The sequence below is a fragment of the Pseudophryne corroboree genome, chromosome 9 (genome assembly GCF_028390025.1).
Source record: "Pseudophryne corroboree isolate aPseCor3 chromosome 9, aPseCor3.hap2, whole genome shotgun sequence".
Lineage (NCBI taxonomy): Eukaryota > Metazoa > Chordata > Amphibia > Anura > Myobatrachidae > Pseudophryne > Pseudophryne corroboree.
This window is the reverse complement of record NC_086452.1, coordinates 207,170,927-207,183,431: the sequence shown is the minus strand read 5'-3', so window position 1 is coordinate 207,183,431 and position 12,505 is coordinate 207,170,927. Positions and strand designations below refer to the sequence as shown.

The following is a 12,505-nucleotide window of genomic DNA, read 5'->3' as shown; positions in this document are numbered from 1 at the left end:
CAGTTTGCAATCACTGAAAATTTGTCTTTTACCAAATGTCCAAAAATCTCCTGGAGATTTTGAAGTGCTCAGAAACGCTCGAACAAGGAAATATTCTAGTCATTATTTTTAATTATAAAGTACTGTAAAAACTTAACCTTCTTGAAAGATAATTATAAATTCAAAGGCCCTATTTATTGTCTTTTCCCACAGAAAGAAAAAGAGGGGACTTCAGCACTAGTCTGAAATTGAATCAATAACTACACCAGGTATACGTTGAATTTTCCGGTTGTAGTGATCCTGGCGTTCAGGATACCAACGCTGTAATCCTGATAGCTGGCAACGCCGGCAGCCGGAATACCCTTTCAAGAGGACTATTCCCACTCGTGGGTGTCCATGACCCCCATAGAGTGGGAATAGAACCTGTGGTGAACACAGTGAGACACCGAGTCCACAACTTGGAAGTGCAGCGAGCCCGCAAGAGGACTCTTTGCACTTGCCCCGCTGCCGGCATACTGGCGGCGGGAATGCCGTTGTTGGTATATTACCGCTGGTAAATCATACGGAACCCCTACAGTACCCTGAATTTGTAATCTCTGTTTAATTCACTGAGACATCAGGGGTGCTACCTATGACGATCAATTAAATTTATACCACATACTAAACTAAAAGGACAGGATTGTCCTACAAGGTTTTTTAATATTATTAGCAGTTATTTATATAGCACACACATAGGGGGTTATTCAGAGTGGTTTGCAAACCAAAAAGCACACTAATGGGCAAACCATGTTGCACTACAGGTGGGGCAGATGTAACATGTGCAGAGAGAGTTAGATTTGGGTGAAAATCTAAATCTAAATTGCAGTGTAAAAATAAGGCTACCAGTATTTTTTACCATGCACAGAAACAACATAACCCATCCAAATCTCTCTGCACATGTTACATCTGCCCCACCTGCAGTGAAATGTGTTTTTGCCCAATTGCTAACAACTCTGAATAACCCCCTTATTCTGCAGCGCTTTACAGAGAATATTTTGGCCATTCAAATCAGTCCCTGCCCCAGTTGAGCTTACAATCTATGGGGGTCACTCTGACCAGTTTGCACGCAGCGTATTTTCCCTGCGGTGCGAGCGGGTGCAGAATGCGCATGCGTGGCAGCCACTGTGCGCGTGCGCGACATTTCCCGGCGACAGAGGTCGCTGGGTTACGTCGCATCTAAAGAAGAAAGCTGTCGCAGGACGGACCGCAAAGAAGATTGACAGGACGGAGTCGTGGCTGGGCGGATCCAGACTGTTTGGAGCCGTTTTCGGGGAGTGGTGAGTGTAACGGAGGCGTGTCCAGCAGAACGGAGGGCGGAAGAGTGACATCAATGCCGGGCCCATCATCGCTGGATCCATTGCACAGGGTAAGTATGTCCAGCCTTAGTCTAGTTTTGCTTGAATCTTTCTTTAGCTTAGCAGGGCTGCACAAGCGATCACAGCCCTGCTAAGCTAAAATACACTCCCCCATAGGCGTGGACTATTGATCGCAGCAGCAGCTAAAAGTTGCTGGCTGCGATCAACTCGGAATTACCACCTACATTCCCTACTACGTGTACATGCACAGACTTACACACTAGGATTAATTTTGTTGGGAACCAATTAACCTACCAGTATATTTTTCAAGCGTGTGAGGAAACTGGAGTAAATCCACGCAAGCCACAGGAGAATGTACAAACTCCACACAGTTAGGGCCATTGTTGGAATTGAACACATGACCTCAGGGCTGTGAGGCAGTAATGCTAACCAGTACACCATCCATGCTGCCCATTAACTTGTGTGTCATTCTTGTGCAGGGGCCATGCCAATCTACTCTGTATCTTTCCAATTTTAGTATATGTGCTGCTGAAACAAGCACTTGTGCAGACTAGTTTGCCTTGTAGGACTACCCTGTCCTTTTTGTTTTGTATGTGGTATTAATGTCTTTTCCCCAGGAAAGTCATGCAGAAACAGCAGTTTGCACATGACTTATGTAAATATCCCTGCAATCATGGCCGGGGTGATGCAGTAAGTGGGGAAAGCATTAAAGGTGGCGCCGGGTTGGAAAATCGCTCTTCCCAGCACACTCCACTACTATCCACTGTTGCTGCGCTGCAGCACCTGTCAAGCTGTATGACAGGCAGGCTAACACAATGCAGCAACCAAAGGTGGGACTAGTGGTGCAGGGGTAAATGCAGGATTTACTGAGGGGGGTTTCCGTATTGCACATATATACTTAGCACACCACACCACACACACACACATTTGCATTGCATACACATACATACTGTAGCACACCACACACATACTGTACACATACTGTATACATAGCACACCACACATACATACTGTAGCTCATCATACACATTGCATACATACATACATACACATACATAGCACACACACACACATATACATTATATGGCACACCACACACACACACACACACACACACACACATTGCACGCACACATACACACACGAGTATACATAGCACACCACATACATTATACACACACACATACTGTATCCATAGGACAACACAAGCACGTATATCAGTGGCGCAAGCAGGCGGGGTTTCTGAGTACCCACAAACCCCCCTGATGGATCAGATTCTTTTTTCCAGAGACAGCTGTGCCTCCATCTCAAAATAAACCACGATAGTGAACCAGCAGAACAGAATGTCATGGACAGGAAAGCTGGGGAGTTGCTGCGCATGCTCATCCAACAGCTGCTCCTTCGTCCTCACAATCTGAAATGCCGGAGCCACCAGTGTCCTCCTCTCAGCCCTAGGTAATTATGTTTGTTTGTGCGTAAGCATTAAGAATGCCAAATTGATTTCTCACAAATATTTAAAATGCCTGCTCTAATATATATTGCAAACGCCTGCACCTCTTATTACCATATCCCATGTATGTGCGCTATACATCGCAAAACACTGCATCCCATAAGAGAAAACAATACACCCACACATTATCTGAGTTCCAAAGCTTACTGATGTATATATTTGTTATTAAAAAGGATATGGATTCAATATATATTACAAAGTACAGTATACCTATAGTTACATGATTACAACTCACACAGTAAGCAGATTTAACTTACAGTTACATACAGTTACATAGTTACATACAGTTACATGCCAGCAATACAATACCATTATCCTTAAGTTATATAAATTCGTCTGTCCATATCACTCTCTCTGTAATGTATTGCTGGGACTCCATCTTCCACTGAGACCTTACAGCAACTCTTAGACCAAAACAGGAACTACCTTCCTGTGTGATCAGCAAAATGTGTTAACTAGTTTCTGGGGGAGGGGTCTCTCTCTCGTTCATGATGAGTCACTAGTTTCTTTGTATATGCTAAACAGGTTCAGCCTTGGTGACGTCCAAAGGGGCTGGCCTGAGTTTCCTGTCCACCACCTGTTTGGAATATCTATTGTTCTAATAAAAGTGATTTTAGCTTTTATACATTTAATCATAATTCCGTGTTGCAATGTCCTACAACTTAATAACAAGTATCAAATGAATCCACACATTAATCTGGTCGTTTCAATAGTAAACATGACAGGTCTATCTTGTTTCATTCAAATAATACACATTCATGACATTAATTCATTAGATAATTTTAAATCATCATGATGTCTGGCGCTTGATATTATTATAATTATGTACTGTATGAAATAAGTGTCGAATCCATCTCTGTGGCATGTCCGTGTAAATGCGTGTGTTACCATATATTGCTGTGCTCGCTGCGCATATTTGCAAGTATAGCGACTTAAATGTGTGTAGTTTGTATGTTCTCTTTATGTAATATTTTGCCTTCGACAGTCCACCCTTTGGCAGTAAACAATAATTGCCATCAATTATTAACATAAGAAAAAAAGTATGTATGCATTTCGCAAATCAGACACTTGACTATATTTGGGGAAGACAGGGAGGAGGACGAGACATCCTCTATATGCACTCGGCAGTCACAGGACCACTGGTTGGGTGTGGGACAACATTCAACCTATAGAGTATGCTGGGACAGTGCTTTGGCCTATAATGTCTGATTTGCGACGATCATTTCACACATACATGTACCTACGTCTTTGTACACTGATGTTTGTATTCAATTGAGGTTCTGGGTAGATGAAAAAGACACAAACAAATCATGACAGTGACATATAAAATTTTCATGATCTACATATTCCTATCATTTTCTGAACATTGTTTCCATTTCTGGAACGTATGCTAGGTCTGTTTAATCATTGAACAAGGGTTATAAGTAGTGTCCTTCCTAAATAACGTAAACCTTCGGAGTTCGGTGAGAGCCACTCATAAACCTTTCTTCCACATATATTAATGAGCTCTTTATCTGCAATGTGTGAATAGCCATTGTCTGATTGTTCCTGATTACCTCTGAACTCCATAACTACTAGAACTTTGATTTTTCTGTGACTAACAAACTGATCGGCTAATCCTGGGATCCTATAAGGAGATCACTCCTTCCTACAGAACCAGTTCCAGTCCCACACTCGACTCCTCATAAAAAAAAAAACCTTGCAAAAATAGAATATCCTGAAAGAAAATGCTTGTTAGCGGGAAAGAGAGAAAAGAGAAATAGAACAAAACAACTCTTGTTCATAACAAATCAATTACAATGACTGGTCTTTCTGCAATCCTTTAGTACGCTCAGGTAGTGTACAACAGTGCCGCCTCTCAGTCTTCACGGAACAGAGTCTCTGGTGATACCAGGTTCTCTTTGCCTTGCTCTTTGGACACACAGTTCACTTAGAACACACAGTTCACTTTGCTCTCCACCTTGCTCTTTGAACACACATTTCACTTGGAACACACAGTTCACTTCGAACACACAGTTCACAACTCGATGAATGTGAGCAATAAACTACTTTGTCACGAGTTCTCTCCGGGTCAGCGACCTTCTTGCATTGGGATGAGTGGACCCAAGTCTCTCTTTCGGCGACCTTTAGTGCTGTCAACAAATCTTGGTATGGTCCTTCCCACCTGTCTATTAGGCAACCTGAGCGTAAGAACAATCACACAGTCTCTTGGTTCACAATCAAGACAGTTAGCATTTGGCATTCCAGCAATCAACAGTTTCAAGTTCTTTGTCAAGTTCTCAAATGCTGGCTCATCTCAACAAGGTACTGTACTGTCACCTCATTGGTGTATTTCTGATCATTGTGCGGATCAATCATGACATGAGGTTGTCTTCCAAAAACAACCCAAAAAAAAACACAAATACCAAAACAAAAACAAATTTCGAAGAAGGTGATTCATTGAGTGAAGATCTGGGAGTGGTTCCGAAGCTACATAATACTAGTAGCAGTATCTATGATCACAATAGTACAATTTCAAGCTTTGCTCCTACTTCTAGGGGTACCATTATCTACACACAAATTTCTGCACAATTTTTCTTTGCGGTAAACACAGCAGCATCCGTGGCGGTAGGAAATGCCTCTACCCAGTTTGAGAAAACATCAGTGCACACCAATACATAACAATAATTCCTAAAGGGTGTTAACTGTACGAAGTCGATTTGTATTTCCTGAAAAGATCCATCTGCAGGAGGGATATGGGATGGCTCTGTTGGTATTGCTTTACCAATATTCTTCCTCAAGCAAGCAAGACAGGTCATTGCTCTCTTACCTGCATGAGAATAGAATCCTGGTGCACACCAGTAGGCTCTCATCAGCCTGCACCTACCCTCTTTGCCTAGATGAGTCAGACCGCGTGCCACCTCAGCTAGACTTGGAAGGTATGCTCTGGGTGCTACTGGCTTACCGTGTCCACCTGCCCACAGTCCTGAGGACTCCTGGCCATACCCCTTTGTCCTCCAGACTGCCTCTTCCTGCAGGGAACACAAATTTTTGTATCTTAATTTAACTATCGTGTGTTTGCAATGTAGAGTACCATGAGCATAACTCAAAAAAAAAAAAAGAAACATCTCTAGAGGAGAGAAAGAAGAAGAAAATGAAAAAGAAAATGTCAGGTTTGCCATTCACCAACAGGCATATCAGTGTCTACACAAAATTTCCCTTCACCAGTATTCCCATTCTCCACCCTTTGTGCATGACAAGGCACACTGCAGTAATACTGGTGTCATCGTGCTGTTGAGATATACTGGGTTCGGGCAGAACTCTGAAGAACCTAGGCATGTGGAGTTTATACTGTACTTGGGTCCATGTATTGTACCACCCTGTGTGAACGCAAAAGATGAAGAGGAAACTGTAGAGAAACAGAATAGAGGTTGGTGAGATGAGTTTGTAGAGGTGAAGAAGATTTTATAAAAATTTGACAACTGGATTGGGCACTATGGGGAAGTGATTCTCTACTTGGTCTACTCCCCTTAAAAAAAAAATTCTGTGTGTCTTATCTCTACTGGGACTATCCCAGCCATCAATCCAGTGTCCTGTCCATCCTAAGTACATAGGGAACCTGGTATCTGTGAGATCATTTCCTCTACCTGTGATGGACATGCATCTAGAACAGTGAAATGTAACATTAGTAAGTTGCATTAATTTTGTTCTTCCCATTAACCGAATCTGTGTTTTCTATATGGCTTATGATTCCTTACTATATGTCCCTTGGTCCCGTCTATGTGTTTAATAATGTGGCTCGTGTTTTCTGTCTAGGGGATCTATATTGACTATGTGTCCTACTACTCCTACAATCTCTGGCAAAATGCCCTTCCTTCCTACAAGTGTAACATATTATTGACCATTAGGGATCTGGGGTTTGGACTGATGGGTCTTTCCTGTATGTGCCAGTATACTTACCATCCTCAACCTCTCCACCTGTTGTTCTTTGTGCCTAGCACTATTCTTGTGATGTTCAATAGCACACTATCTAAGATTAGCTACTGTGACCTTTCCAATTTTGCAAAGAAGTCTGCACCCTGACTCTCAATGCCTTATTGAGCCCGTCCATTTGCACAGAGACAGCTACCTCCCATTTGCCGAATTAGTGTTTACCAGTGGTCTTATCCAGATGGAGAGTTTTCTATTACTGCAAGAGACAAAAACAAAAAAAAAGTTTAACAAGCTTCTAGGTCATGCAAAGTATTTAATTCAATCCTTCTCATCCCGTATTAAGGGTCTGTACGTGGTCCAACAAACATTTCCAAGCTCATCTTTACTAGGGGCATTACTAGGAATGAATACTTCTTATATGGTAACTGAAAGAAATACCCTGGGGTTACCTTGTCTCTGTCTGCTTTCCTACTGGCAAATACTAATGTGTGGACAGGTTTTTTTCTCCATTTCTGACGTTACTTTCTTGATTTTTTTAGTGTTATTTATTTATTTATTTATTTATTTATTTTACTATATATGTACACGAATGATACCATACTTACCTGTTCCACTGGTCTCAGCCACTTCCCCCACAGGCTACTGCTCTTCTTTTACCGGTTGGATACTCCTCTGGGTGCATGAGAAATGGCTGAAAACGATCAGGTCACCTTCTCCTCCTAAATAAAACTTCAACATTCATTAGTACATATATAGGTTACAGTCATATTTTTCATATTTTTATTATTTTCTATAGTTTGTATGCTGGCCGTAACTGCTTCCACATCTACATATGGCGGTGTACTTGCATTCTCTTTTTTTTTCTTCCTACTTATTTATTGTTGCTACAAGTTCAAACAGTTCTTATATTTCCATTCTTGTCTTATATGACTTTGGTTAAACATACCACCTGCAATACCTTAGGATCAAACTCACCAACCCCTCTTGCTGTCACAGGTTTAAACACTTTGTATGTCTGACCTTTTGTTTTCGGGATTTTATCAGGCATATTCTTATCCTTAAGTTCTGCAATACCTCTGGTTCAAAGCTGCTCACCTTAGGGAATGGCACCCTATCTTTGTCAGTCATACATACCCATTCAGACAAAAAGTCTTCAGTGTGTGATCCATATTTACCACACATAACAAACCTCGCTGACCCCTTGGGCCGCGGCACCTCAACCTGAACCCTAGTTATCAAATGCCCACTGCTTGTGCAATTGGATCCCATCGCGGACTTTTTCCTTTTTTACGCAATCCCCAATGCACACCGCAGATAGACGGTGAAAGTTCTCAGAGCGCTTTCATCCACTCCTTCTCCGCTGAGTACCACGACTCACTCCAATAGTGACCACCGCGAACCCAGTGAGGCCCCTATCTGGTTTCTATTCACTGGAAGTGTTTAGGAGTGACTTACCTATTCCAGTGAATATACACCGCTGGAGATTTTCCTGAGAAAGACCAGCGAAAACTCCCTATACACTTATACACAAATCACACTTGCGTATGCTCTATACAGCGCTAATGATACCGCGATTTTACGCAAAAGCTCGTAAAGGGGTATTCAGTTGCGCTATATATATCGCACCCACAAATGCGCGGTCCAATCGCACAGCATATAGGTACTTGTTACCTATCTGCCGTACAACCACGGGTCGATGTACAAACTGCGACCCTCAGTTCGGAGCGTAATACAAAAACCTTTTCGCTTCAATCACAATACTATGCACTATCACGCTCCTCTGCAAATCACCTCATGATTTGCATATTTCTATCTATATTAACATGAGTCAGCCACTTCACGCCACCAAGCCTCCTCTTACTTGATGTACCACGGGACCCGACTTCCGGGGTTCAGTTCCACTCACTCCTACGTTCGCTCGCTCAAGTACACTTTGTCTTTTCTGTACAGAAAATTTGGATTCATTCAGATAGGCAGCTTTACCCCAGAGGCAATACAGTTTTTAAACTAAATTTAGAGTAACCTGCTTTTGAAATCTGATAGTTATGTGCTATTGTATTAAATGTCTACTATCCCACCTTTGAACTAAACGACAGTATTGTATAATTTGTACTTAGCACCCGCATTCTTACGCACTTTGTGCAAACACGCGACCGTGCGTGTCTCTTACACTGCGTGCGCAGTCCTTTACTTTGCCCGAGACACGTGTACAAAACCCTGCGTCCGCAATAAAGCAAATCACACAGCTTCTATAAATGTGAGCAATACTAACTACTATTGCCCACTAGACACAACTTGTTCTGTATAAACTTTTATGCAGACCTGCGTTTGTGTCTTTACGCTTACTTCCTTAAACATTTATTTTAATTTTAACTATATTGCAACAAATGTATCTGGTTTCACACAGATCTATAATGACTCTAGCAATAATCAATAATTTAAATGATATGATTCAGATTGGATGGCTATCTTGCAGAACATACACTGATATAAATATACACACAATTCTAATAATATTATATATAATATATATTTATATAATATATATACCACTTGACTCTCATAGAACCCCCACACAGTACACACCTACTGAATGAATGTATTTCCTTCAAAGTCTCTAATTTGCATATCAACAGAGGTTCATATGCCTGTTCAAGAGGGTAGTGGGACAGGTTAATTAACATTTCAATGGCTGTCCTAAACTAGCAAGCAGATTTTAACTAAATCCTAGAGGTAAAAGAAAAAAAAAACTTCTTTTTTTAATATCTGTGTGTAATTCTTACATCAAGTATTCATCTCTTTACTCTCACTAGGCCCAGCTAAAACTATTTGTAATTGATTATGGCATGGGTTAAATAAATGCATTGGTAACTCATAAATGGTGTTTGATGTGACCAAGGAAAGCTGATTATTCTGAGCAGTGAAAATCAGCCATTTAGAAAATGACCTTCCCAAAATGGCCGCTGCTCCTCCCCCTTCCACATCCATGAGGGTTACACAAAATGGTGGACAGGCCATGTGGTTAGTCCAAAATGGAGGACAGACCATGCGGCTTCCTTTGTCACAAAGAAATCACACATCATACAAGCACCAGAAGTTATTTTAGGCCTGAGTTAAAAAAAATAACTATATCAAGGCTATGCAGCAACTTTTAAATATACTTTTAAACCTAAACAGATAAACAATCCAATCTGAATCAAACACAATATGACTTATTTGAACCTTGTTTTGCAACAATAAAAATACATTTTTGCATCTTAAATATTGTGAGAAACTCATTGTCCCTTGAATTTCATATCAGCGTCTTACTAATAATACAACAATACACACGGATATGATGATTTTCTCAGCTTTTATGATGCGTCCATCACAAGCTGATCGACCACTGCGTCGCGTTTATAATGTACAGTGCATCATTAAGAACGTGATATCGCGGACTAGCCCCCATCTAAGAATGCCAAATTGATTTCTCACAAATATTTAAAATGCCCGCTCTAATATATATTATAAACGCCTGCACCTCTTATTACCATATCCCATGAATGTGCGCTATACATCGCAAAACACTGCATCCCATAAGAGAAAACAATACACCCACACATTATCTGAGTTCCAAAGCTCATTGATGTATATATTTGTTATTAAAAAGGATATGGATTCAATATATATTACAAAGTACAGTATACCTATAGTTACATGATTACAACTCACACAGTAAGCAGATTTAACTTACAGTTACATACAGTTACATACAATTACATGCCAGCGATACAATACCATTATCCTTAAGTTATATAAATTTGTCTTTCCATATCACTCTCTCTCTCTCTGTAATGTAATGCTGGGACTCCATCTTCCTCTGAGACCTTACAGCAACTCTGAGACCAAAACAGGAACTACCTTCCTGTGTGATCAGCAAAATGTGTTAACTAGTTTCTGGGGGAGGGGTCTCTCTCTCGTTCATGATGAGTCACTAGTTTCTTTGTATATGCTGAACAGGTTCAGCCTTGGGGACGTCCAAAGGGGCTGGCCTGAGTTTCCTGTCCACCACCTGTTTGGAATATCTATTGTTCTAATAAAAGTGATTTTAGCTTTTATACATTTAATCATAATTCCGTGTTGCAATGTCCTACAACTTAATAACAAGTATCAAATGAATCCACACATTAATCTGGTCGTTTCAATAGTAAACATGACAGGTCTATCTTGTTTCATTCAAATAATACACATTCATGACATTAATTCATTCGATAATTTTAAATCATCATGATGTCTGGCGCTTGATATTATTATAATTATGTACTGTATGAAATTAGTGTCGAATCCATCTCTGTGGCATGTCCGTGTAAATGCGTGTGTTACCATATATTGCTGTGCTCGCTGCGCATATTTGCAAGTATAGCGACTTAAATGTGTGTAGTTTGTATGTTCTCTTTATGTAATATTTTTGACTTCGACAGCATGCACTATCCGCGCATTCCCCCTCCTGCCTCTTTTCCGTTGCCGGTTCCTCCTTCCATGCTGCCGGCCCCGGGTGGGTATCCTGGGGGTCAATTTCTGGCTGGTTGGCAAAGGGGGCAGCCTACTGCTGTCTATAAGCTGTTCCCCGTGACCTCCGTTTCGTGGCACCAGGGTCTGGCCGTTGCGCTGCTCCCCTTCCCCTTCATTTCCACCCCTATGTTGCGGCCTCGTTGTCGGGGGTCCAGCCCACAGGGTCCTTCAGCGGTCCTCATGTCCCCCCCCCATTCCTTTCCTAGGTCATATCTTGGGAATTTGCCTGCTACCGCGGCCCCTCATCCACAGTTCTTTCAGTCACCCTTTGCGCCCGCGCAGAACCCTTCGGTTCCCCAGGCATTTCCCTGGGCCCGCGGTTCTGCCGCACCCCACCTTTTTTTCCACCCCCTCGGGCGTCGGTGGCATTGTTAGTGTTTCACCACTGTTGTTTTTTCCGAGCTTGCAGCTGATCTTGTTTCCAGTGACACGCGGGTGCGTTCGTCGATGCCGTGGGCCGGGTTTCCTGGGGCTGCCGTGTCTGGGGGATTTGGGTTCCCTGAAGAGGATTTATCGGGAGCTGCGGTCGGGGACGAAGACGTAGCAGGCCCTCCTGGAAATGGTGAGCATATTGTTACTTATTCCTCTTATGCCAGTGCTTCTTCTATTTATTTTCTGTTAAGTGGTCATTCGGATTCTCTCGGGAGTGCGCGTAAAATGGCAAGGTTCATAGCGCATCGCTTTTACGGGCTTGGATTGTAAGGGTGGGGAGCTTTCATACCTCTCGTTGCTCCTTTTTACACGTATTTAGTTCTTTGTGCTACACGTCCGTTACTAAGGGTCCAAAGCGACGGAGGGAAGTCTGCAGGGCCGGGCACCAGGCCGCAGATGGTATATCTATTGCTGGTGCTAGACCCCCTGTGACATTCGCATGATCTGGGGTGTCCGGAAGGGTTTTTTCTCCTTGTTACAGTTTGTGAATTGTTCATGTTGGTGTACTTTTATCCTGATAGGGTTGCGGGTCAGTTTTAGTTGGTAGTTTCAAGGATAGGCTGCCGTGGCTCAGCACGCTACTGCAGGGGCAAGAGTGTAGAGAGACCCGGGTTCTAGCCCAGTGTTGTACAAAACATGTTTTTTTCATTTTAGTTTTCCGTTACCATCTCTGTTTCCAGTTTGCATGGTTGTTAGGGGTAATTGTAGGTCGGCCTTGATTTCCCCCATGTGGTTGAGCGGATGGTTGATGAGGTGGTTGCATCAC

The 12,505-nt window shown here is 42.1% G+C and overlaps 1 non-coding gene across 1 annotated transcript; it reads right to left on the bottom strand.

Moving 5' to 3' along the window:
• Positions 1-1,768: 1,768 nt before the first annotated feature.
• LOC134959563 (U6 spliceosomal RNA) lies at positions 1,769-1,875 on the bottom strand. The gene has a single exon (XR_010187577.1). It is a non-coding gene; the product is annotated as a U6 spliceosomal RNA (small nuclear RNA).
• Between the last annotated feature and the right edge of the window lie 10,630 nt (positions 1,876-12,505).